At 40.3% G+C, this 6,090-nt stretch overlaps 1 pseudogene across 1 annotated transcript; it reads left to right on the top strand.

Moving 5' to 3' along the window:
- The first annotated feature begins 685 nt into the window (after nucleotides 1-685).
- Nucleotides 686-5,768, top strand: LOC307062456 (DNA replication complex GINS protein PSF2-like; annotated as a pseudogene). The gene is made up of 3 exons: nucleotides 686-725; nucleotides 2,758-2,871; nucleotides 5,023-5,768. The product of its transcript is annotated as a DNA replication complex GINS protein PSF2-like (transcript).
- Nucleotides 5,769-6,090: the final 322 nt, after the last annotated feature.

Raw genomic sequence — 6,090 nt, 5'->3', positions numbered from 1 at the left:
GAAGACAAGGGAAGATGATTGGGTAGAAGGAGTTTCCAACCGCAACACAGTTTCAAAAGTTTCAGCAAGGTTGATGGGTACTCCTCAAGTCAACCCATAAAAGGAGTTCTATATCTCATAGGCAGGGGCTGCCTTAGTACCCCCACTATGTCAGTCATTGGCTGGGAGCAGCCCACCAGGAAGTATGGTCTCAAGGCAAACATGATGGGGGGCCAGAGGGGCAGCTGCTAGTGCTGTCAGTCAATTATGCTCCACCAGCTGGAGATCTGATAGTTGTATTTTCATGGCCACCATCATTAGTGTAACTTTGCAACATTTCATTTTAGCTCAAATAAAGAGATTGGCTAAATCACTGACTTCAATCCATTTAAAACATGGGTAATATCAAGGACTTATAATGGAGATTAATTTCTTTCATAAACTTTTAATAAGCACATACTATAAACTGTTTCTAAGCCAGGTGCCATGGACAGAAAAGCTATTACAACACAATACCAGCCTCAAGGAACTTGCACGTACAGTTGTACATGACAGAAGAAAAAACAGGCAATAGATGTGCATTGCTTGCTAAAACCAAATAAGATATATTTTATCATAACATGGGAATCTTTTAACATGCTTATGACATGTTCATCCAATGAAACATTTAATAAAGCACTTGAGTACAAAAAAAAAGAAAACCGTTATGGTCAGCCATTTTCAAAAAGCAGACAGTAAACCAGGTGGTACTGTAAGGAAAAATTAACATCTTCATTTTTAAACTTAGAGCATTTCTGTTAAAATAATTTAACATTTTGCAAATGATACAAAATTTCTTTTTATAATTAATGAGTTATTTTCTTTTAATTAGATATGCTTATAAAAATATATGATCTCACTTTTCGTTTTTTTCATTAATTTCAGCAATGTTTCTGAAAAGCTAGAAATTCCATGATTTCAACTAATAACACCTCACACCTCAACCTGTAAGAATGAGGATTATGAAAGTTCATTCTTCAGGAAGAAGAATTATTTATTGAATATCTATTCTTTGCCAGATACTTCTCTAGATGTTAGGGATATAGCAGTGAAGAAAACAGGTAAAATTCCTGCCTTCAGGAAGCTCACATTCCTGTCAGCGGTGAGGATGGAGAGACAAATAAACAAGATAAGTAAGATACAACATGATATGGACATATATACGCTACCAAACATAAAATAGATAGCTAGTGGGAAGCAGCCACATAGCACAGGAAGATCAGCTCGGTGCTTTGTGACCACCTAGAGGGGTGGGATAGGGAGGGTGGGAGGGAGGGAGATGCAAGAGGGAAGAGATATGGGGATATATGTATATGTATATGTATAACTAATTCACTTTGTTGTAAAGCAGAAACTAACACACCATTGTAAAGCAATTATACTCTAATAAAGATGTTTAAAATTTTTTAAATTAAAACTAAAATAAAATAAGAACTTAATCTCAAAAAAAGAAAATATGACAATCTTTTCTGACCTGAAAGGGCAATACTCACTTAGGAGTATGAAGGGGAGGGGTATTTATGCTATTTCTCCAGGAAGACAATGGAGGTAAACAGGAGATAAACAAGTAAAAATTTAAAGCAGGAACATACAGAAAGAATGCGTTGCTTTCCAGACGATGCAAGCACCATGACCGGATGGAGGGTCAGGGAAGGTGGGATGGGCCAGAGGCAGGCGCAGGCACAGGCCAGGCCAGGTCAGGGAGGACTGAGCTGCCATGCAAGGGGGATTTGACCTTATCCTATAAGCAGCAGGAAAACAATAAAAGAGTTTAAGGACGCAAATGAAAAAAAAAGATATAACATGATAGTAATACACCTTCTAAGGAGAAAAAAGAAAGCAGAAAAGGGGAGGGTAGAAATTTAGAGGTATGAAGAGGTAAGTACTAGAAGTTTACATAGGTGGACCAAGAATGAAAACTTTATTGAATTACAGTAATAATAATGAGTTATAAAAATTTTATTCATTTTTTTCCAGCAAGCATTTGTTTGTCGGTGCCAGGTAATGTGAACACAGAGATGAAAAGACAGTATCACCGCCCTCACATGGCCTTTTAAGTAGTGGGAGAAAGAAAATCAACAATCAATGCTACATTCCAAAAAAGCTAAGACATGAGCTAAAATTAAAATATCAAAATACCCTTATTTTCACATTTCTAAATAAGCTGGTGATGAAAATACTGACAGATTTCACTACATAAACAAAAGTTGAAGCCTCCTGATATCAAATAAACCAGCAACTGTGCAGTGTGATGATGCCAGCAGTATAGTTTTTTTAAATATTCCCCAAAACCCTCCTAAATAATAAATCAGGAGTGTTAAAGAAGACAAAACCAACAAAACTATGGACAATATTCTCTACAAAACTAGGAACAAGGAATCCCCATGAACTTCAGGACAGGCATGAGTGTGGCCCAAACACCAAGAGCTGTGTGCCCTGAATAGTACAACAACTATGTGGTTGGAGCACTGAGGAGTGAAAGAGTGATACCCACTTATACCACAAGCCATGGGAACCAAATCTTACCCCAAAATAATCACAACCAAAATGAGATAACCCTACGGAAGCAGGGACTAAAGGATCTGGGAACAACCTAAATGTCCTTACAGGATACAAGTTTCACAGAGAGCAAACAGAGCTTCTGAATGTGAGAGGATCAAACACAGCTTTGTCAGTGTAGGCTCCGGAGACATTCAGAGCAAATACTCATTTTCAGAAGTGAAAAACTTTACTCTCAAGGAACACTATTGGAAATACATGCTAAGGTGAGTGGATCAGGAACACTGAGCGTAAAAAAGACAGCGAAGCTTCAGAGAGAGCGTAGAGGCGCCCAAAGAATGCTAGTCGTGAAAAGTAGTATAAAGGCAAAATTACAAGGCTGAATCTGACAGGCCTACATGACTCAGGGTTGAAGAATGCAGTTGAAGACAGAAAATATTTCTGATCTACACATATCTATAAAAGACAGAAAAGCAACTACAGAAAGGCCTTTTCTTGAGTATTTCACATGAAAACAGAAAGGAAATTCTCAGTCCAAGGAGCTCTCCACAAGAACATCTTCCTAATAGTCTAAGAAAATACACAGCTTTGAAACGTGGGGTGCGGGAGTTTACAGGCTATAGCGTTTCAATCCGAAAAATAAATAGACATGGCAACAAACGTACACACAAAAATGACCCTTCACGGCTGGAGGTTTTTAAAAGGCAAATTGTAAGAAACTTAAAATTGAATGACAGAGAAGTATTACCTAATGTTAGGTAGTAATTCTAAATGAAATGTACAAAGAGTTTTAATGACTTGGGAAAATGCACCACAGCTTTAGGCTCTTTCAAATCATCATGAGACTGTCCTAAAATTTTTATTCTGCTAACCAATTTAATCAATAGAATATTCCACAGCTATCTACTTCATAACCAAAATATCCACTGGGGTATCCTTGAAATGATTTCTCTGTGCCCTTAGAATACAAGTCACCTCCACTCCTTCTTTTGCAAGAAGTTATATTTTTACTTAAATAAGTAATAAATTATATTTCTCTTTGTTAAAAAACACAACAAAATAAATGAGGCAAACACTAGTATATGAAGCATAACGTGAAAGCCTCATTTACCACTACACCAGCCCCTGTTCCTTTTCTCAGAGGAAATCACAGGGTGAATCCTTCTATTCTACTTTCCACAAATTCATATAAATGCAAAATACATATACATAGGTATATGTTTTCATATGTTATATATGAGAATGTTATATATGAGACCTGTGTATATACATGTATATAATTATATATACATATGTATATGTGTATACACACACACACACACACACTCACATACACAGGCAAATACCAATCCAATGATGTCTTTAAGTAAAATTTCTGTCCATTATCAAAGACTTCAGCAATTTATTTCCCATCAACAGTGTTTGCTCACATTCTGGCCAAAAATAGTTCTTATCAATTACTTCAAATTTGTCAACCTTACGGAAGAAAAGTGTCTTTATTATTTTAATTTGCATTTAGAAGTATAATAATTTTCATAGGTTTATCAACCATTTGTGTATCTTCAACAATAAATTGGGACTTCCTTGGTGGCGCAGTGGTTAAGAATCCGCCTGCCAATGGAGGGGACACAGGTTCGAGCCCTAGTCCAGGAAGATCCCACATGCCACGGGGTAACTAAGCCCGTGCACCACAACTACTGAGCCTGCACTCTAGAGCCCGTGAGCCACAACTACTGAGCCCACGTGCCACAACTACTGAAGCCCGCGTGCCTAGAGCCTGTGCTCTGCAACAAGAGAAGCCGCTGCAAGGAGAAGCCTGCGCCCCGCAACGAAGAGTAGCCCCCGCTTGCTGCAACTAGAGAAAGCCCACGAGCAGCAACAAAGACCCAACACAGCCAAAAATAAATAAACTAATTAATTAAAAAAATGAATTCCCTGTCCATATCCATTATTCACTTTCTTATTTAACTGTTTATCTTCTTCCTTTAGATCCATAGTTGCTCTTCATATTTATGCATATTTATTCATTATCTATTGATGTGTGGCCAACATTTTCTCCTGTTATTTTTGAGATATTTTAGTAGAAGTCTTAAATTTTTTATTAGATCAAATTTGCCAGTTATTTTTTAAGGCTTTGGGGTTTGTGATTCTTTAATGAAGAAATTTTACCCCCTGTTATTTAAAAAATAATAATAATTGAATTATCTTCTCCTATTCTTTTTATTGTTCATGTGCACATGATCTTTTCAACTTCCTGCATATAGTTTCTAGAAAAATATCCACTTTTCTGGATTTTTCCACTTGTTGCCACGCAATTTACCCATTATTTTTAATGTTTTAATCACTTCAATATTGATAACTAAAACAACTCCAATTTCTAATTTTAAATAGATGTATTCCATATTTCACTAAATCAGACTTGCCAGGGTTAAATCTATTTCACTGATTTTTTAAAAAGCATCAGCTTCTAGCTTTAGGGATAAAATAACTCTAAAAATAATTCAGGGGGCGGGTCCTGCACCGTGGCGGGAAAGTGGCAGGAAAGCAGCCACTGCTGCGCATTTTCCTGGGAGCTGAGGGCGAGTCCCAGGCCTACCACCGGCGCCGCCAAGGACTTGGAGTTTGTGGCTAAGAAGGAGCTGGTGCCCATTATCCCGAACTTCAGCCTGGTCAAGATCTACCTCACTGGGGGCGACCTGGGGCCTTTCCGCCCTGGCTGCCCAGTGCAGGTGCCTCTGTGGCGGGCGATCAACCCGAACCCAAGAAGGGTCGGCTGCTTCCTCACGAGTGGACGGACGCAGAAAAGTTGGAGAAGATGAAGGATCATGAAGGAAAGGAAGAAACGTTCCCCCCAGACCTAGCCCTTACTCCAGGGGAACTTACCAAACTCCTGCTAACTAAGGTTTCCGACAACATCCCGAAAGCAGATGAGATCTGGACACTCGCTAGCCAAGCTCCGGGCGTCTGCCGACAGCTTAGTGAGACAACGGGTGACACGCGCCAAGCTGGATAACTTGACCTTAATGGAGGTCAACACCCCCGGGCTTTTCTCCCACCAGCTGCACTACAGAGACAAACTCCGCACACACCTGCAACCTTCTGAAGGTGCCCAGTCTCAAGACTTCGAGAGAGAGACAGGTTCGTCCAGGCCCTTGTCTGAGGCAGGAAGCTCCCGGGTGGTGTGTGAGCGCTCAGGACTGGATAGAGAGACTCACATTTCTGGAGCTACAGAACCACTTTTGAATGTCTGAAAAAAAAGTGCAGTGGGGCTTCCCTGGTGGCGCAGTGGTTGAGAATCCGCCTGCCGATGCAGCGGACGCGGGCTCGTGCCCCGGTCCGGGAGGATCCCACATGCCGCAGAGCGGCTGGGCCCGTGAGCCGCTGAGCCTGCGCGTCTGGAGCCTGTCAGGCTCCGCAACAGGAGACGCCGCAGCGGTGAGAGGCCCGCGTACCGGAAGAAAAAAAAAAAAAGTGCAGTGAAGCAAGGAACGGCTGTGTAACATTGTTAGAAAGCGTTGTTAGAAAGGCTTGTGCTTAGTCCTCGACACGATACAGATGTGCTGTATCTAGGAG

Source organism: Hyperoodon ampullatus (genome assembly GCF_949752795.1).
Source record: "Hyperoodon ampullatus genome assembly, chromosome: 13".
Lineage (NCBI taxonomy): Eukaryota > Metazoa > Chordata > Mammalia > Artiodactyla > Ziphiidae > Hyperoodon > Hyperoodon ampullatus.
The sequence above is the reverse complement of the archived record's forward strand: the minus strand, read 5'-3'. Positions and strand labels throughout refer to the sequence as shown.